This window comes from Cyanistes caeruleus, chromosome 9 (assembly GCF_971803275.1).
Source record: "Cyanistes caeruleus chromosome 9, bCyaCae1.hap1.1, whole genome shotgun sequence".
Taxonomy (NCBI): Eukaryota; Metazoa; Chordata; class Aves; order Passeriformes; family Paridae; genus Cyanistes; species Cyanistes caeruleus.
The window spans coordinates 8,571,323-8,592,513 of record NC_141709.1 but is presented as its reverse complement, the minus strand read 5'-3'; the positions used below and the strand labels follow the sequence as shown (position 1 = coordinate 8,592,513).

The 21,191-nt window shown below is 46.8% G+C and overlaps 1 protein-coding gene and 1 long non-coding RNA gene across 2 annotated transcripts in view; both read left to right on the top strand.

The window, feature by feature from the left end:
* BRINP3 (BMP/retinoic acid inducible neural specific 3) overlaps positions 1-21,191 on the top strand; it is a 662,162-nt gene that overhangs the window by 179,882 nt on the left and 461,089 nt on the right. The window lies entirely within an intron of this gene.
* On the top strand, positions 574-4,803 carry LOC147651491 (uncharacterized). The gene is made up of 2 exons (XR_015274110.1): positions 574-719; positions 2,580-4,803. It is a non-coding gene; the product is annotated as an uncharacterized LOC147651491 (long non-coding RNA).

The following is a 21,191-nucleotide window of genomic DNA, read 5'->3' as shown; positions in this document are numbered from 1 at the left end:
GCTCAGCAGCGGAGTGTGGCTCTGAGGAGAAACATCATCACACGCTGTGCTGTCCCGTCCTGTCCCGTCCTCGCATCAAGAGTTCTGGCGGCCCCTCCACCGACGTCCCCATGGAGGCAGCTGTGGCTGGCCAGAAGACCCCCGGCATGTCCACGGGACGGCTTTCCTCATGGATCCCGCAGAGGCTGCTCCCCGTTCCAGGCGTTTGCGCCCGCCCACGTCCCAGGACACACGGCCAAGAGCCGGTCGCCCTCCGGCTTCCGAGCACCTCAAGGCACGAGCACACCCGCTGGGTGGTTTCCCCCAAACCAGCGGCAGCGTTGTGCACCCTGGAAGGGTGCGAGCACCCAGGGCTGCAACCCCAACGCCGGGCAGCACCACCCTGCTCGCCGGCCTCTGGCCATCACCTGTCCCGAGCACTGCCCGCGCCCTCTCGGACCCGCTCGGAGAGGCGGCGCCGCGACCACCACACACCGCTCGGAGCAGCTCGGCGTCACTCGATTACTCTCGGCGTCACTCGGCGTCACTCGATTACTCTCGGTGTCACTCGGCTGGACTCGGCGTCATTCGGCTGGACTCGGCGCCACTCGGACCGCCGCCCCGGCCCGGGGCTCTCCCACGGCCGGCACGGCCTCGGCCCCCCCCCATCCCCCCGCCGTGTGCGAGTTGTTTGCATCGGTGGAAAAGGGTCCGTTTTAATGACAGCATCTTGAAGTTCTGTAAGTGTGAAGCTGGGAAGCTCTGGAGCCTTTGTTGTGGTTTAGCCGAAGTGGCGGCTCTGCCGCAGGGGTGTTCCTGTCCGTGGTACCGCTGGCGGGCGGGACAGGGGAAGGAGCGGCCTGAGGGGGCTGCGAGCAGGGCTGTGGGAGGGAGCAGTAGTGGGGAAGGCTCGAAGCCGGCAAGGTCGCCAAAGCACAGGGAGCAGTAGATTCTGCTCTGATGAGGACGATGTTTGACAAGTAAAGAGGGTGATCTAGAGGTGAAAAAAGGCTTTCCCGGATGGTGTTGCTGGAGCAATCAGCTCATCACGTCTGCTGCTCATACACAGAGGTCACAGGCAAGTGCTTTTGCGAGTGGGCAAAATCCTGACCAGGTGACTCAAGGAACTCTGGAGCACTTCGTTTCAAGGGACTGAGAGCTGTGGAGAAAGTGGGCTGCCTGTATTTCAGAGTAGTGTTTCAAACCAGGTGCTTATAGACTGTGTCTTGCTAAAGGATTGTTCTGCAGAGCGCAAACTCGGTCTGAAAGTTTATGATTTATTGCTGTCTTAGCCTCTGACAAATAATCAATAATGATAGTGTTAATAGGCATTAATCAAGAGCCCCAAAGCAGTGGTTCAGCATAATCTGGCTCCCTGAGCTAAGTCAGGGGAGGTTTAGGCTAGATATCAGGAAAAGCTTTTTTCCCTGCAGGGTGCTTGAGCGCTGGAACAGACTTCCCCAGGGAATTGGTCACAGCACCAAGCCTATCTGAGTTCAAGAAATATTTGGACAATGCTGAGCCCATGTGATTGTATTATTGGGCTGTCACGTACCAGGCCAGGAGCTGGACTGGATGATCCTGGTGGGTTCCTTCTAACTCAGCCTATTCAATGGTTCCATAATAAACCTCCACAGGTGCAACATGAGGCAATTTCCTCTTGTCTGTTACTTGTTACCTGAGAGAAGAGTCCAGTCATCACCTGGCCACACCCTCCTGTTGTGCAGAGCCAGAAGTCCTCCCTGAGCCTCCTTTTCTCCAGACTGAGCACCTCCAGCTCCCTCAGCTGCTCCTTCTCCAGCTCCTTCCCTAGATCTGTTGCCTTTTGTGGACACACTCCAGTCCCTCAATGTCTTTTTTTGTCATCAGGATCCCACAAATAACCGGAGGATTCGAGGTTTGGCCTAAGCAGTGCCCAGAACAGGGGGACAGTCGGTGCCCTGATCCTACTGGCCACACTATGTCTGGTAGAGGCCAGGCTGCCCTTGACCTTCTCGCATACCTGGGCACCGTGCTGGCTCATGTTCAGCTGCAGTAGTGATTTCTCTCTCCACTCCAAAGCAGCAGTTCAGTAATTCTTTTGTTACCAGCCAAGGTGTAGCAGAAGATGAACACAAAGCAAAGGGGAATCAGGTCTTTTCCAGGATGCAGAAGAATCTTAAGTGGAGAGTAAAGTTTAGAGGAAGCTGTCACAAAGAATGATTTCATTTCAATACCACAGCCCTTTCACTAGTCCAATATGCAAGAAAGAAGAGAAACCAGGGAGCCTGATAATCATTCCTAGTCTCTAGCTCTCTGCTGATTCCTCTGAGGCAGGACTCATCAGCAGACAGCGATTGCACCCTCTGGTGCCTCCTCTGCACTGTGTGAGCAGTGCACAGCAGCTCTGGGAGGGAAGCTTCACTGCAGAGAGCTTGTGCTTTTTGGCTTTTCACCTTTACGAAATGGTGCTTTGGGTCCTTGAACTGAAACACGCAGGACACTCCTCTGCTGAGGAAGAAGCAGCTGCTAAATCTCTTTTTGTGCCCAGCAGGTGAGGAATTACCACGGAATAATTTACGGCACAGATCTTTAAGCTGTAGCTTGCTGTTCCTCTGCAGACTTCTCCCGTGGTAAGATGACTACGGTGACGTTCTGGCAGGCGGTGATCGCTCCCTCAGGTGTGAATTCCCAGGCAAGTGATCGCTCAGGTGTGAATTCCCAGCGGGCGATGCCGCGGGGCCAATTCCAGCGGCGATCCCTCGGGCTCACGGTGAAGTCCCACGAGCAGCAGCAGCAGCAGCAGGGCCGGAGGCGCTCCAAGCGCTCTGCGGTACAAGGGGGACACCGGGCGGTCGCTGCCGGCACACACCGGGTCCTGCCCGCTCCTTGCATTTCCTGTCCTGTGATGAAAGGATGGGAAAAATCTCTGATCTTCCACGGACAATGGAAGGCACCGCTCCTTTGGAGAAGGAAAAGTACTTAATGCAGAATTACTATTTAAGCCTTGTGGCACACTTGCTCGGAAGTTTTAGAAACAATTCCATTTTACAGCCACATAAACAGAGCAGGTATTGGAGGTGTGTTCAAAGTCCTGCAAACAAAGAACCATCTCCTGATCACACTGCCTTTGCAGTCTACAAATGGGAATGCACAACATGAGAAGCAAGAAGGTCTGTGCTGAAATCCATGGGTAGGGAAGGACAGCAGCAGTGTGCCAGTGCTTGCTTTTTCAGGAGAGTGCAAAGGGTGCAATGGCAAAGGCAGTTTCCTGTGCCTTGGGACTCAGTATTGCTGCAGCACTTGGGAGTGAGTGCCAGCTGTGAATTCTGAGTGCTGGGCTTTCATCCTTGGCATGAGAACTGCTCTTTTTTTTTTTTTTTTCCTGTATTCATTCAAAATGGCTTCTGTCAACATTTGTCTATATATTGACTTTTATTTGCAGGGGCACTTGAGAGTCTGGCTGCGATGAGGACCCTAAATTTTAGGAGAGCAAACTTTCAGTTCTTTAAGGAAGTAGTGGATAGGATGCCTTGGAAACTGTCCTCAGGGATAATGGAGCTGAACAGAGCTGGCACCTATTTGAAGACATTCTTCTTAGAGAACAAGGGCTCACAATTGCCACTTGTAAGAAGTCAAACAAGGAATGCAGGAGACCAGCTTGGCAGTGTAAGGATCTCCTTGTTTAAAATGCAAGAAAATAATATGCATACAACATATGTAACGCAAAGTGGTTTTTGAAAGAAAGTTAAAGCAAGAGGGTTATTGAAAGTTAATATATGTGATGCAAGAAGGTCATATGCAGGCAATATGTAGTGGCACACATCATGGGAAAGATAGAGAGATAACACATTGGTGTGTGAGGATGAGATCAGTATAGCTAAGGTTCAGCTGAAGCTGCATTTGGAAAAGCCTTTAAAAATAATAATAAGGGCACCTAGAGGTACTTCAGTGGGAAAAGAAAGATAAAAAGAAACCTATCACACCTCCCCTATTTCCCCCCTACCCCCACAAGCCAGACAGGACTAGTGACAACAGACAAGGAGGAGGCTGAGGTACTCAACAATTGTTGGTCTCAATTTTTACTGCCAGTCACTATTCCCACATCTCTCAGGTTATTGGGCTGGCAGACTTAATTCCAGCCCCTTGTAGCAGAAGGTCAGGTTTAAGACCACCTGAGGAACCTGAGCATGCACAAGGCCATGGGACCCACCCAGATGCATGGCAGGTCCCTGAGAGAACTGGGAGCTGTAGCTGCTCAGATGTTCCCTCCATCATATTTGAGAAATCAAGGCAGCCAGCTGAAGTCTCCATGGATTGTGTTGTACTAACACAGAAGCCATTTGACTCCAATACTCTTGATCTTTTTTGTAAATCTTAAAGTTCTGAGTAAATTTCTGCAAAGGATGTCCAATGCAAAGTTTCAAAATGGAATCTTTGTTATTTGTTTTCATATTGATCTTGGATATTTCCATTTTTTGCACTCCTATATTTTCTAAACATTTGTAGTGATTGAAAAGAAAACTGAAAGGAGTGACTATGTTCTTTCCAGTGGTATAAATGTGTGGCCAAGACTAATATTTTTTAAGACAAATATATTTTTGCTATGTCTATACACATGTGCTTACCTGTGTTTAGTTTATGTGTCCAGGTTTTGGCAATGGGGGAGCCACAGGGCTGGCCTGTGAGAATAGCCCAGGTTCTGTCCTGTCCCACCTGCTTCCAGCTGGCTCCACTTCAGGTTGTCCTCCCAGCAGAGAGAAGAGGCTGGGAAAGCAGCCTTTAGAAATGTGACTTTTTGTTTGTTTTGATTTTTTTTTAAGTTAATAAAAACCTTCAACCTGATTTTTTAGGTTTTTTTATTTTCTGCCTGTTTGTTTGGTTTTTTTTCATTATTTGTTTGGGGTTTTTGTGTCTGTGTTTGTTTTGTTACAGTTTTGTAGAATTCTTTAAGCAAGATTGATTTGAAAGCTGAGCAGTCCTGTACTGTATTCTCCTGGATTCACCTGAGACTCTTCCTAGGCAGCTCCCTGATCCTGTTTGCACTGCGTCACACGTCATTCTCCTGAAGAAACTGTCTGCTCATGGCTTGGATAGGTGCATTGTTTGCTGGTGATAAACTGGGTGATGGCAGGGCCCAGAGTGGTGGGAAGTGGAGTTCATCCAGCTGATCCCCAAGGCTCAGTCTTGGGCCCAGTCCTGTTTAGTATCTTTATCAGTGATCTGGACAAGGGGATTGAGTGCACCCTCAGTAATTCACAGATGATGCCAAGTTGGGTGGGAGTGTTTTTCTCTTCTGGAGGACAGCAGGCACAGAGGCTGTCTCTAACTACAGTTCTACACAGTCCCAGTAGGTGCCCCTGTGCTTACCCCTTCATCTGTCCATCCAGGTCAATCTGTAACCTCTACACCAGCAGCCTTTATTCATCATGATCAACAGGTCTGGACATGGAGACCAGTTTGTCACTATTAAATGTCAGTCTTGGCTGTGGGCACATGCTACTTCTGCTTTATAAGTGTGACAAATTTTTAATGCTCCAAAGAGTTTTGCTATGTACTGTGCATCATGCAGCTTTGGAAAGAAAAATTTTCCCAGGCCAGGAAATAGATATAAAATAAGAGGAGATGTAAACTATTTACTTTTGTGAGTTTTTACTCTTTGTCCTTCTTTCCCAGCTTTATAAATGTTCATTAAATACCTCATAAAATGTTATCATGACATAGCCACTTCTGTAAGGAATTAGATAATCCTGATGCTTTACAAGACACTTGATTTGGCCCAGGTAGAATGCTGTTCACAATCATTTGTCAGCTGTCACTACAAACACCTTTTGTACTGGTGGTTTGTGGGTGCTTGGGTTTTGTTTTTTTTGGAAAGGACTTTGCTAATTGCACAGAACAGACGTATTTCAATTTATTCTTTCTATGAGTTTACTGACTTTAATTAAATTTTCTCAGTAAAAGGCATTGATAGAATGTATTATAATAGAACTTTGTAAGCTTTCTTATTCATGAAAATTTCAGTTACTGAAGTTTTAAGCAAAGAAGTGTACATTATCTACTTTGTCATATTGCTAAACTCTATAAGAAAAACATAATATGTAATTGAAGTTGCACCTTCTTTTCTGGAATGAGTAATAAAAGTATTTAATTTGGTAATAATGTACCAAACCAATATACTTCTGAAACAAGTATCAATGGAAATAAAAGATATATTAAAAAAATTACCAGAGTTTTACTGTTTTCTAACGTGTTAGCAAATAGGACTTTTTTGCATTTTCTTTTCTTTTAGTTTGTGAACAAGTATGAAAAGGAAGACTGTGTCTCAGCAGTTTTCCAATAGCTTAAGGAAGAAGACTTCACAACCACCCTGGGCAACCTGTGCCAGTTTGTGGTCACTCTCAAAATAAAAAAGTGTTTCCTGGAGATTAGAGGGGATCTCCTGTATTTCAGTTTGTGACCGCTCACTCCGGTCATGTCACTGGGCCCACTGAGAAGAGCCTGGCTCCCTCTTCTTTGTGCCCTCCCTTCTGGTATTTATAGACATGGATAAGATCACCCTAAGCCTTCTCTTCTCCAGGCTCAATAGTTCCATCTTTCTCCATCTTTCCTCACGACAGAGTTGCTCCAGTCCCTCCATCATCATCTTCACAGCCCTTCACTGCATTCTTCTGAGCTGAGGAGCCCCAAACTGGAGCCAGCACTAGAGGTGCTCCCCAGTGCTAAGCAGAGGAGAAGGATCCCCTCCCTTGGCCTGCTGGCTGCACTCTCAACACAACTCAGGATCCCTTTGCTCTTCTCTGCCAGAAGGGTGCATATTTTGGCTTGTGTTGATCTTGGTGCTCTCCAGGACCTGCCAAGCCTTTCCTGACCATCTGCTTTCCAGCCCAGCTAGGAGGCCTGCAGCATGCTCTGGTGCCTGCCTGGTAGTGTTCCTCTCCAGAAACAGGACTTGGGGGTTCCCCTTCTTGAACTTGGTGATGTTCCTGTCAGCCCATTTCTCAGACTTTTCGAGGTTCCTCTGGATGGCCACATGACCTTCTGGCATGTCTTTGTAGATCCTTTCCCTCTATTCAGTGCTGGTGAGGCCTCAGCTGGGCTCCCAAGCTGGATAATGAACAAGTGGGATATGAAGCTACTGGAAAGAGTTCAACAAAACATCACTAAGATGATGACATTTTTGTTCTCACTGTTTTTCATGCACTTCAATTATTTCAGAATATCTGTCTTTTATTTTAGCACCTAGTTTAATCTTCTTTTTGATTCTGTCTGCCATAGAATACTAGAAGTTTCTCCTGTACCTAACATGAAATTGAAAAATAGTTTTATCATGAACAAAATGACTCAACTACTATGGTTTCAATGGAATCAGGATCAGAGTAATATAATTTTTTTTTAACAACTAAATTAACTGACAGTAAATGAAGAAGGAGTGGCTGAGGTCACTTGGTTTGTTCATCCTGGAGCAGAGGAGACTGAGAGCAGACCTTGTCGGCAGCTGCAGCTCCTTCCAAGGGGCAGCAGAGGGGCAGCTCTGGTCTCTGCTCCTTCTGACCAGGGACAGGAGAGCCAAGGGCACTGCTGGAGGTGTGTCAGGGGAGGATTAGGCTGGGTATCAGGGAAAGGATTTTTCCCCAGAGGGTGGTCAGGCACAGAACAAGCTCCCCAGGGAATGGGCACAGCCTTAAGGCTGCCAGAGCTTCAGGAGCATTTGAACAATGCTCCCAGGGATGCACAGGGTAGGATTGTTGGGGTGTCTGTGCAGGGTCACGAGTTGGACTGGATGAATCTGGTGGGGGCTCCTGCCATTTCAGGATATTCTGTGTTTCTGTGACTGTATCAGTTATAATTTCAGGATCAACATCAAAATGTTCTATCACCACGTAAGCTGGATGCTGGCACCTCCTGGCACCTCCTGGTGGTCCAGTGGCTCAGATGTTCTTTCTGTCCTGGGCAGGGATAGCGAAGTTGTTTGGGTGACATCTGTCAGTGTTGCACCAGGTACTGAATATTCTATTTTACCCACACCAGTAAGCTTGCTGTAAGCCAATCATGCCTTATAAAGTGCTATCAAGTATGACTCTCAACTTTTAAAATTAATGATCTGACTGAATGTTCCTGATGGAAATACGGCAATCATTCTGAAGAAATACAAGCTCAGTGGTGCAAGGCAAAGGAAAGGGTAGCTTCAAGTGCATTTATCAGCACCCAGTATGTTTGGAGCTAAAAAAACCCTAAAGCCCCCATTCAGCAAACCCTCAATTTTTACAGCCCCATTATGTAATGACATTTAAGCAAGTTATGTAACTGAATGAAACATTTATTAAGTTCCCTCTTAACTAACAGTGAAAATGCTATTAATTCTTTCCTGTATATCATGCATATAGGCATACATCATAATACATAAACTTCACATGTTATCTCTTCCAAGTTTAGGAGTGATGTATCCCAACAAATAGGAAGTCAGGCAGAAATGCAAGGAGGCATGCATGGATGAAAAATGAACTCCCAGACAAAGCCAAACACAAACAGGAAGCCTGCAGAGGATGGAAGCAAGGACAGCCTGGGAGGAATACAGGGGGATTGTCCAAGCAGCCAGGGATTGTCTTGGGAAAGCTTAAGCCCTAATAGAACTAAACTTGGCCAGAGACATCAAGGTAAACACTGGGACTTGGACCAACCTGGTCTGCTGGAAGTGTCCCTGCCCATTGACTCGATCTCCTCGAGTGTGGCCCGGCTAGCTCAGTGATGAGGTTTCTCTTCACTCGAGTTTCGAGCCAGCATATGTTTGTGGGGTTCACTGATTTTCTTCAAGAATTCAAGTCTATAGAGCGAGCAAAGAAATCAGGGGGGGGACTCTCTCTCTGGTTTGCATGCCACAGTTTATTTCTGTGAAGGGGAATCCAAAGGACGAGAGACAAAGGATTTGGGGTCTGGGGGGTCTCTTTTAACAGGGTTTCTCGGAGGGAGGGAACATCAGAGAAAGAAACAATTATTTTTCTCAGTTAGTACATCTTACAAACTTTCTACAAATCAAGGTCACACACACCGAGAGAAGAAATAACAGACACCAACTTCTTCAAATGCCCACAAAGGTGCAGGAGTATTCTCCACAGAGGGGCAGAGGGGGGGAGAGGGGGCGGGCTTGGTTTCCTGGCAACACAGGGGGGAAAGAAAGGGAAGGCAAGGTAAGCATGGCCTCTCAGCTTCCATAGCTCAGAGGCATTCTGGGACAGGAACAACAAAGTTACAAACTTGCGTGTTGGAAAGAAGGGTCTCTCTTCTCCCAAGCCCGTGCTTTCCTGGGCTAAAGAAACTTCAAGCAGCTGGAAATGCCAGCAGGGTCTTCTCTTTTCTCTCTCCGGCCTCTCGCCGTGGGGCTGAGGAGAGAAACTTCAGTAACCGTGGTAACCTGACACCAGGTAAACAGGAGAAAGAGAAGCTGGGGGTGGGGGGGAGATCCCAACTAAAAGAGGGGAAAAGATATATTTCAAGCTATCAACTACAACAGGTTAGTATTTTCCCCTCTATAGAAACCTGCTGATAAGAATTCAATGTGACAACTGAAATAGATTTTCCGTTGTCTCATGATTATTTTTTCCCCTAATTTTATATAATGTGAAACATTTATTTAGTTAAATAGCCTGAATTTCATATGTCATGAACAATTAAGCATATGAAAAAATTTAATTGCTAATGCAAACTGTGTCCCTTTACATAGGATGTAGTGAAATTATTCCTTCCATACACACGAGCTCTGTCCCACAAGAACTCTGCTGTTCTCACAGTACCACTATTGATCCAGAAAGATGGGGAAGCTTGCTGTAAAAGTAATGAAAGCAGGATCCTGACCCATGCTCTAATTGTCCTTTCTTCATGGATCCAGCCAGTGAACAGGAACAGTGTGAACACCGGAAAACTTAATTCTGCTGACAAATTTTCAAGCTTGATGTCCAAAAGACATGGTATTTACCAAGTTGACCATTTTATGGATGACTGCTCCACTGAAGAAAAAAAATATACAACCTTTCAAATAGAAGCACAAAACTGTCTTGAAAAGCAACACTATAATTATATTACTATGTTTTTATAGGAACTATAATTATTATATATATATATATAATATAATATAATTATTATTATTATTTATAACTATAACACAAGTGCCAAGTTTGGCTCATGACAATCATCAGTAAACGATTTTATGGTCTTTTGTCTTGACCCATGAGATTTTTCATTTTATTTTCTCTTCTCTCCCATTGAGGAGAGGGAGTGAGAGACCAGCTGGGTGAGGGCCAGATCAAGGTCAATCCACCACCCAACCTTCTTCAAACTTCACTTACTCACTGTAGGCTTGTAATACAAGATTCCCTAGGTCAGTGTATTTCAAATTTTGTATTGCAGCCATAACTGGTTGCAAAAGTCAAGAGTTAACTGAGAAATAAGAATGCATTCATGTGATGCTGACGTATGAAATTGCTGATGCCAGCACATGACTTTAATTGCACTGACACAGAAGTTTAAAGCAGAGAAGCTATTTTTACCAGCTCCTTACACACATTCCTAATTGCAAAATTAATTTTTTTGTTTAGAAGAATTCACTTTATAAAAGTATTTCAGCTGAAAGAGAAAAACCCTCTGAAAAGGCAACATATTTTCATAGAAAGTTTAATCAGGAGAGCTATTTTGGATCTTTTCCCCAAACATGATATATAGTGAATGATTTAACACATTTGTGAGCCAACCCACTATAAATGTTTATGAAAGACTGTAATTTTTAAGTATTTTAGAAAAAAAATAACTGGAATTCATTAACACAGCTACTTGCAATCATGGAGAACTTGGGAAAATTTGGGGTTCTGCAGTCTTACTGTCAGATGTGTCAAGAATTTCATCATGGTTGAAATAAAAAAGTGTTTATCCTTTCCCTCTTCATTTCTGAAACTTTCTTGTTATTGGCTGCGATCTTTCTTTCATTTCTGTGGAGACCTCCATCCGAAATGCTCCGGCTCCATTCCACTTCCTTCTTACCTACAAATATCTCCTCTGTTGTAACAGGACAGCTTTATAGCGCATACTGAAGCAGAGAAAGCAACTGCAGACTGTCAGATGGAAGAACCCAGCTGGTTTTAGTGTGATCGGTTCCAGGTAAGGGAATCTAAGAAGGAAAAAGAAATAAATAAAATAAATTAATAAAATAATCTTTTCTAGGGCAGTGGACATCTGAGGACACTAACAAGTAGATGAGGGCAAGGGAACACTGCAGAAGTTATTACATGCCACCAAACGTGGAACTAGATTCTTCTTGAATCCAAAGTCTAAATTGCTAATAGAATTCAGGGATTGGCTGCTTCTAGCTTAATAGACAAAGTGTGGATTAAAAATCTTGTTTCATATATGTCAACTAAGGAAAAGTTAATCTAACAGTTTACTTAAGGAGGAACAATATTAGGAAACACTATTAACCAGACTCCCAGAGCTCCAGTCCCTGCTTCAGAATGAAGGAATACAATGGACAGAATTTAATACTATGCAAATCGTGAGATTACAAACAAAATAAAATATCTATTAAATATTTATAAATATGTTTCTATGGTGCTTATCTAAGTCTGAGTTTCTAAAATTACGGTAAACCTCACTGACATCCTTGAAATTGATTACATTCTTGCTGTAGGGCTATAGTGGATATCTGAACTAGTTTACTTGTACTGCAACTTACTGGAAAGTATAAGAATATTAAAATTTTATATTTAATATTTCATTGGTTCTGATTATTATTATTTTATTGCATGTTCTGCCTCTTTACTTGGAGCAGCTATTCTTTATTGCTGTGTGGCTTCCTGTAGTGAGAAGGCATCTAGAAACATGCTCGTGGGTTTCAGTTAGACATTATCATCCTCAACATCTAAATATTTTTTATTTTAAACTATGTTTTCAGTCTCTGACTCTTTAATTTGTACACATATATTTGTGTTTCCTCATTACACCTGATTTTATAGATTAAAAATCCTTAGTAGATGAACCTATAAGCTATGAAGCTTATATATTGTGCAAGAAACTGCATATTAAAGTATTGACATGATACTTACTTAGAACAAAGTTTTCCACATACATTTTTGATGATTCTTACTATCTCCTAACAATGTTATTTACCTTTTGCAGGTAAATGATTTCTCATCTGAGAACTGCCACATCTTTCTTTGATGGTAATGACAATGCCCAAGTCCTCATCTCCCTTTGGCTGTGTGGGTTAGCTTACAGAATCAGATCATAATTCATCGGGGCAGAGGTAGAGTCACAGGTGCTTGAGGCAAAGCACAGTGGGAAAATTCCTGTTGCCATTCACTCCTTCCTCTAGGACACTGGTAGAACGTGGTTGTTTATGTTCTGAAATGGTTTTCCCAGGCTGGACTCCCTGGGCTTGGACTATAAGGAAAAATATGGATGCTCACAGCCCCTGGGTGTTTGGAAACAAAGCCAAGTGAAAGCAAGGCCTCCCTCCAGCTGCACTCTCTGCAGCCCCCTCTGTTCCTGCCTCCTGCCCTGAGGGCCGCGGCGGCTGGACGGTGTCCTGTGGGCAGAGCCTGGATCCTGTGGGCAGAGCCTGGATCCTGTGGGCAGGGCCTGGATCCTGTGGGCAGAGCCTGGATCCTGTGGGCAGAGCCTGGATCCTGTGGGCCAAGCCTGGATCCTGTGGGCAGGGCCTGGATCCTGTGGGCAGGGCCTGGATCCTGTGGGCACTGCCTGGATCCTGTGGGCAGTGCCTGGATCCTGTGGGCAGAGCCTGGATCCTGTGGGCAGAGCCTGGATCCTGTGGGAAGTGCCTGGATCCTGTGGGCAGAGCCTGGATCCTGTGGGCAGGGCCTGGATCCTGTGGGCCAAGCCTGGATCCTGTGGGCAGAGCCTGGATCCTGTGGGCAGAGCCTGGATCCTGTGGGCCGAGCCTGGATCCTGTGGGCAGAGCCTGGATCCTGTGGGAAGTGCCTGGATCCTGTGGGCAGCGCCTGAATTGCCCAGGCAGCGCTTCGATTCTCCAGGTAGCGCCTGGATCATCCAGGAAACCCCCATCTCCCTCCCAAACATACCCCACTTTGGGAACCTGGTGATTTCTAAAATCTATACAATTGGTGAGAAACCTCATCAAGGCATGTGATTGTGAAAAATTAAAATTCCTGCAGGAGGAGATGAATCACAAAAGCATCATCCACCTTCCATCAGCACAGGCCAGGGCTGGCAGGACCCACAGCACTGGGGCAGCTTGTGTCTGCTTCCTGGGGGAATTTTTTCCCTCCAGTTCCACAGATTTAAAATCAAAAGAAAGGGTGGAGAGAAATAGGACAGAAGGGATATGTTTGCCTCCCCTGGATGAGCTCACTGCTCCCTGCACATGGGCAAGATATTGCCAAGCACAGGACTTGTGTGTTTTTAAAAGCTCAGGCCTCAGAACATCCTTCTGGATCCCTGCTCCAGGATCCACAAGTAATGCCACCAAACCCAAGAACATCCATCAGGGAGCACAGATACAAATGCAAATCCACCCTGTATTTGCCAGGTTTAATTGGCTGTGCTTGGTGCTGGAAAAATCAAGATCTGGAGTTGCCTAAAGCTCATCAGGAAGGTGAGGGATTTTTGCCTGCACTAATAATGTGCAGCTGCTCTTCTCAGATGTTATTGAAGGACTGCGACTTTAAAATCAAAGGTAGAAATATCTTCCTTGTTTTGTGGCTTGGGCTGCCTTCCATTCCTTGGGAAGATTAATGTAGATTCCCTCAGAGAACAAGGTGGTTTTTTCTTAGCAACAATACCTAGGGTTTTTTTTTTACAAAAATGGAAGAGTCTCAGAGCCTCCTCTGGAATCCCTTTGGTGATATAAAATTCAAGTTGTTCATCTCTTTTGGCCCAATGAAAGGATTGTCATGAAATTTAATCTCTGACATGCAAACCCACTGCTACCACCAAGCAAGTCCTAGATAACTCATCATTAGGGGACCATGTGCTCATTGGAGATACTTCAGAACATGAAGACATGATTCCAAAGCTCTTTGTTATCCAGTCCTGAAATTAAGGTGTTAGAAAAGAGAAAAATGTTCATTTTATGATTGTGTCAGGGCCTGAAGTTGTGTCTAAGGTTATGCCATCTTTGGTTCATTGTTGTGAACCTCAACAAGATAATGAAGAAAAGTCGATGAAGAAAACCCTCTTGTCTAACTGGTGGGAATTTGACCCTTAAGAGAAACAATGGATGGGTCAATGGATGGGAACTTCAGCTGTGAAAGAGGAACAATACTCACTGGAGCTGAGCTCAGCATGGAGTGGCTCTCATGAGCCATTGTGGCCTCATCGCACACTCTGACCAAGCGTGCAATGCCATTGTAACTGGGAAAATTCCAGTGCAGTGGAGGAGATCGAAGGTGTGGTTCTGTGGAGGAAACAGAGAGAAGGAAAAGATGCACTCCATTTCCATCCAGGGGACAGTCTGAAGGTGCCCGGCCTGCCCCTCCCACCTGAGCACCGTGCTCCTCCTTCTCCTGCTCGGCAGCTTTTCGTGAATCTAGGGGTTGGTGTGTGTTATTTGATACATTAACTAATAAAACCAATTTGCTTTGCAATCCCAAGTGCCTTTCAAATCTTTTGTGCACAGGCATCGTCCAGAATCGTCAACATGAATGGGAACAAGGGTGGGATGCCCAGAGCACAGAAACTGGTGCTGTTTTGAATGTGTGTGAGAGAAAACCTGATGCTGTTTGGAGTGTAAATAGGAGAGAAAGTGACACAAACACGGATGGGGCTTGGGCAGTGGAACATGTGGTTGCACCAGGAGAGGGAGCGTGTAGCTGCCCTGAGAGAAGCTGTTCTGTGTGTGTCAAGTAGTGAAGATTTAATTCAGATACCCAGTTGTGTGGGTGGTCCCTGGTGGCTGAGAAGCTGCCATTTGCAATGCCAGGCAAGCACTCCTTCCCTCAGAGATGCCCCAGAATGATCTCTACAGCAGGCAGCTATCTTGGAGGAGAACTGGGATGGAAGAACGGGGTCCTGCATCAAACAAACTCCTTGTGCCACAAGTCACAAGGACTTGGTGTCCCCACATCCCTCCCGGCGCAGGCAGCGCCTTTCTCCTCTGCCCCACACAGCACACACTGCACCGCCCCAGCAACCCAAAGGCTTTGGCATTCAGGATCTCCCCCCAGGACGATGACTATAGCGCAATGAAAAAAGCAACCACTTTGTATTTATTAATTCAGTCCTTTTATTTCAACAAAACCATCTTACCTAGACTGGTCAAACTAATCTCTAGGCCATCAGAACACTAATTTCACCTACAGAACTTTATTATTTACCTATGCTAGCTAAAGTTTTCTCCCCTCCCTCTCTACCCACTCTCTTAACTCCCTTGTGTTCCCTGTTACCCCTCCCTTGGTCCCCCCTATCTCCTAACCCTCCCTTGTTCTCCCTGCCCTCCCTCTCCTGATCTCTATGGCCGGCTTCACTGCCTCCGGGCCCTGACGCCTGTGGCTCTGTGTTCCCGGCATCGCCGGATCACAGCCGCCACCCTGCTCCGGATGGCCCGGGAGCCGCGCCGCAGCGAGTGCAGCAGAGCCCGGCCGCGGGCCCTGAGGCTGTGCGGGGCCGCTGCCCGGCTCTCTGCTGCTGCCGCCTGCGCGCCAGGGGCTGCACAAGCGGCTGGCTTTGCCATCTCTTGTGGCTGGCCAGTGGCACGCACAGGGTGCTCCTTAACTTCTGGAGCTCTGGCCGGGGCAGCACCTGCTGGCTGGGTGTACCTGGGAGCTACCAGGGCATCAGATGTGCCCGGCAGCTCAGCATCTTCCCCATCTTCCAGCACCAAGTCGGGGTCCATCAGCAGCTGTGGGTAGCGGGGATTCACCCAGATGGTGTGGATAATGATGACATTCTTATCTTCCCTTTTCACAGCTGCTCGATCTTCGGTTTTTGTGCCGGTCCAAAGCTCCAGGAGTTTGGGGTCAGAGCTACATGTAGAGCTGGTGTCTGATGTTGACATCAGCAGCGGCAGCAATGCCGAGTAGCTCTCGACCCCACTGGTGCTGGACCGGACATCCTCTGAGATGTCCCCCTCCTCGTTCTGCAGTTCTGGCAGAACTACCCTCGGTGCTGCCCACTGCCCGTGAGCTTCCTGTGTTGCTGAGGGGCCGGGGACGCAGCTGGGGCCGTGCGGGGCAGCTGCCCCGCTCTCTGCCCCTGCTGCGGCGGCTGCTGCCGCCGTCCCCGAGCCCGTGCCCTGAGCCAGGCCCAGCTGCTGGCCGCATCTCCAGATCACAGCCAGCACCTTGCTCAGGATGGCAAGGAAGCCGCACCACAGCAAGTGCAGCAGAGCCCAGGCGCAGGCCCTGAGGCTATGAGGGGCCGCTGCCCGGCTCTCTGGTGCTGCCACCTGCGCGGCAGGCCCAGCCCAGGAGTCACGGTGCAGCAGTTCCCTCGCCCATGGCAAGCCCGGCCCAGGCCCCGAGGCAGCTGCGTGCTGCCCCATCGCCTTCTTCGGAGAGGTGTTCTCTGGCTTCGTGGATGAGCTCGTCTCCATGTCCATAGACATTTCCGACTTGCTCACACTCCGCCTTCTCCCGGGAGCCGCTGTCTCCTGCCGGAGCCGCTGTCTCCTGCCGGAGCTGCTCTCCTGGGAGTGGGCACCGCCGGGCTCTCCGTGCCCTTTTATACCCGCCTGGTCAGGGCGTGGCCCCAGGTGTCACAATGGGCTCTGGGCACACGCAGCCTCCTCGTCACAAAGGGGAACGGCGTGGGTGGGGTCCCAAGTGTCCCAAAGGGCTCTGCGAACAGATAAGAAGTCCATAATTTCCCCCTTTATAATGTAGAGTGAGACGCAGGAGAACTCGTATGGTTCAGGTGGCAAAGGAAAAAAATCTGATGATGAGCTATTGGAATACAATTTGGAAAAAGGGAGACCAAATACCCCTGAAGGGCTGGAGTACTTCAGTGTCTCCTTGGCTTCAGTTTAATTCAAAAGGCTTCATTTCTAAAGTGATTAGAAGTGAAACACTTAAAACCCTTTGAAGTGTGCTTTTTCCTTCTTTTTTGTGAAGTGTGCTTTTTTTTATTCTTTTGGTCTGCTGGTAGTGTCCCTGCCCATGGCAGCAGGAGTGGAACAGGATGGGCCTCAAGGACCCTTCCCCTTCTGTGATTTTATGAAATTCCAGTCACCGTCGGCTTATGGCAGAGATATTGCAATGGCAATATTGTCTCTTTTGTCTCTGATTTTGAATTGTTTGGAATAAGTGAACCACATGGGACTGTAGGATAAGAATTTTTGTGGCAGTAACTGCTGTGTGCAAGAGTTTCCATTTGTCTTTCTCAATAAATATATCATGAAGTTGTGATACTCTGCTGGCCAAAGAAGATACTACTTTCAAGGCCCAAGCTGCCCAGAGTGGATGTGTGGTGGAGGGCCTGGGCCACCCCTAAAGCTGGCTCAGGAGTCTGGAAGTGAGTAGGGGAGATCAGCACTGAGGGTCAGGCTGATTGCCCAGCATTGGATGGGGGTGTGGGACCACAGGAGCCTGGCTCCACTTTATTCAGGGCTCAAGATGGACAAGTTGCTTGTCAGTGAGAGCGAGCTGGCTGCTCTGATGGGACAGGGTCCTGGACATGGGGATGCCTTGCCAGACAGGACTCTGCCCTGCTGAGTCCAGGGATGGTCAAGGGGGTGATTAGGCAAGACAGTGGGCATGGACTGCCATGCTGGAGGCACAAGGACTGGGTCAGTACTTAGCTGAAATGGATCCCCTTGTTCACGGGCAGAAGGTAAAAGTCCAATATGTACAAATACTATTTTGGTCAGAGGGTGGTTCGAAGAGCTGTAACACCTATTGAGAAGAACCATTCATTATGAAAAGGCAAGATATTTCATTTAATTTCTTGAATTTCCATCTTCTTTAAAGAAAAAAAAAGTTCAAAGATAAACAAGTATGAATCTCATAGGACTGATTAGTATCTATGTTTCCTAATTCAATTTTTAAACTTGTGTGTTAAGCAACTAAATTAAAACATGTTGGTAATTGTGGGTTGAGGCATGTATTATCTCCATTAATAGTCTTTATTATTTATGAGATATAGGCAATATTCAAATCTTTGCATAAAACTTCTTGGCTAATGCAATCTAAATACCTAAATATAATTAGTGGAACAGTTTGTTCGCATAATCATTGCCATGGGCTGTAATTAACATAAATTTTAATTTCATGACCTTGTAGAAGAGATTATAATTGCACAAACCATCATTGTGCTGAGAATGTTTTCCTCTTGAATGTTGTTTCTTGAAGATGACCACAGTAATGCTTTGAAATTATTATTATTGTAGTACTCGTCTGCATTCAGAGAATCAGAGAATGGTTTGGGTTAGAAGGGGACCTTGTAAATCATCTGGTTCCAATCCCCCTGCCATAGGCAGTGGCACGTTCCTCTAGACCAGTTTTTTCCAAACCCTGTCTAATCTGGCTTTGAACACTTCCAGGGATGGGGCAGCCATCTCCAGGAAAGCCATCTCCAGGACAGCTTCTCCAGGAAACCTATGCCAGGGCCTCACCACCCTCACAGGGAAGAATTTCTTCCCATCTAACCCTGCCCTCTGCCAGTGGGAAGACATTCCCAGACCCTTGGAAATAGTCATTCTCCATCTTTCCCATGTGGTCCCTTCAGAAACTGCAAGGCCACCATTAGGCCACTCCAAATATACCCTGGCTACTGTTCTTTGGGACAATTTACCAGAGCCTTGCTGGCTGGGATTCTAATTTGTTAATCCATACATCTTAGATGCTAGTGAATGTTCAAAGGGAACAAATTCTTTGATCTGTACTCCACATCTGGTAGCTGGGTATCAAGAGGTTTGCTTAGTGGGAATGATGGAATTGGTGGAATTGTGGGATGGAATTGTCACGCACCTAAAACTTTTGTCAGGTTTGGGCACATCTCTCAAGTACCAGCTATCCACTGCCATCTTGGTAAAGCGAGCTCTGCCTCCAAAGAGATTTTTTCAGGCTGTGATCCATTCTGTGATTAACTGCAAACCATGCAGTGGGGTCCATCCTGCACCATGTTAGCCTGCCATGCCAGTACTGACAACTGGGCTGAGCAGCACCACTCGCTGCCGTGAGCTCGGCACAACAGTTGCCCCTAATCAGTCCTGACTGTGTCGGAGCTGTGCCAAGGAAAACATTCTGTGGAGTTGCCAGGAGACCTGGCAAACTCAGGTGAATCATGCCTGGCATGCACGTTGAAGTGAAACTCTTCACAATTTCCACACTTACCCAGACACCCTGCAAGAGCAATGTGATTAACTCTTTGGCTGAAGAGAGCTCCTCATTCCTTGGCTATGGCTCTTTTAGCTGGAGAAAGGGACAACCAATCTTTCAGCTACTCAGGAAAATAGAGCAAATGGAAATACCACTGCAATGCAAGCATTTCACAATAAGTGGCTCAGATATCAGAAGTGCCCAGCCTGAGACTAGTTGCTGGCTACAGAAGATGTTTTCATGTTAGTAAATACTTCCTGCTGTTGTCTATGTAAACCAAGATCAATGCATTAAGACAAATCATAAATTCTGGAGAAGGCTAAAGCACTCTTGTGACAAGATAGCCAAAAATAATTAGTGTAAAATACCTATATTGTGGTCATGGCTTAGCTTTTGTTTCCCAAGTCTAAGGGCAGCTATCAACAGGTTTTGGCTGTACTTATTCTCTAAGAAGAATGTCTTCAAATAGGTGCCAGCTCTGTTCAGCTCCATTATCCCTGAGGACAGTTTCCAAGGCATCCTATCCACTACTTCCTTAAAGAACTGAAAGTTTGCTCTCCTAAAATTTAGGGTCCTCATCACAGCCAGACTCTCAAGTGCCCCTGCAAATAAAAGTCAATATATAGACAAATGTTGACAGAAGCCATTTTGAATGAATACAGGGTAAAAAACAATAAGGAGCAGTTCTCATGCCAAGGATGAAAGCCCAGCACTCAGAATTCACAGCTGGCACTCACTCCCCAGTGCTGCAGCAATACTGAGTCCCAAGGCACAGGAAACTGCCTTTGCCATTGCACCCTTTGCACTCCTGAAAAAGCAAGCACTGGCACACTGCTGCTGTCCTTCCCTACCCATGGATTTCAGCACAGACCTTCTTGCTTCTCATGTTGTGCATTCCCATTTGTAGACTGCAAAGGCAGTGTGATCAGGAGATGGTTCTTTGCTACACTGCATCACCAGCAGTGGAGACTATTCCATCCCTGACAATTCAACAGGGTATAACTTAGAGGAGGAGTAAGTCAACTGTAGCTGAAATTAGGTTCTGTTCCTAATAATTTCACAGAAACTTTGCAGGACTTTGAACACACCTCCAATACCTGCTCTGTTTATGTGGCTGTAAAATGGAATTGTTTCTAAAAATTGTGCTACAGCAAGTGTGCAAGTGTGCTACAAGGCTTAAATAGTAATTCTGCATTAAGTACTTTTCCTTCTCCAAAGGAGCGGTGCCTTCCATTGTCCGTGGAAGATCAGAGATTTTTCCCATCCTTTCATCACAGGACAGGAAATGCAAGGAGCGGGCAGGACCCGGTGTGTGCCGGCAGCGACCGCCCGGTGTCCCCCTTGTACCGCAGAGCGCTTGGAGCGCCTCCGGCCCTGCTGCTGCTGCTGCTGCTCGTGGGACTTCACCGTGAGCCCGAGGGATCGCCGCTGGAATTGGCCCCCGGCATCGCCCGCTGGGAATTCACACCTGAGGGATCACTTGCCTGGGAATTCACACCTGAGCGATCACCGCCTGCCAGAACGTCACCGTAGTCATCTTACCACGGGAGAAGTCTGCAGAGGAACAGCAAGCTACAGCTGAAAGATCTGTGGCGTCAATTATTCCGTGGTAATTCCTCACCTGCTGGGCACAAAAAGAGATTTAGCAGCTGCTTCTTCCTCAGCTGAGGAGTGTCCTGCGTGTTTCAGTTCAAGGACCCAAAGCACCGTTTTGTAAAGGTGAAAAGCCAAAAAGCACAAGCTCTCTGCAGTGAAGCTTCCCTCCCAGAGCTGCTGTGCACTGCTCACACAGTGCAGAGGAGGCACCAGAGGGTGCAATCGCTGTCTGCTGATGAGTCCTGCCTCAGAGGAATCAGCAGAGAGCTAGAGACTAGGAATGATTATCAGGCTCCCTGGTTTCTCTTCTTTCTTGCATATTGGACTAGTGAAAGGGCTGTGGTATTGAAATGAAATCAT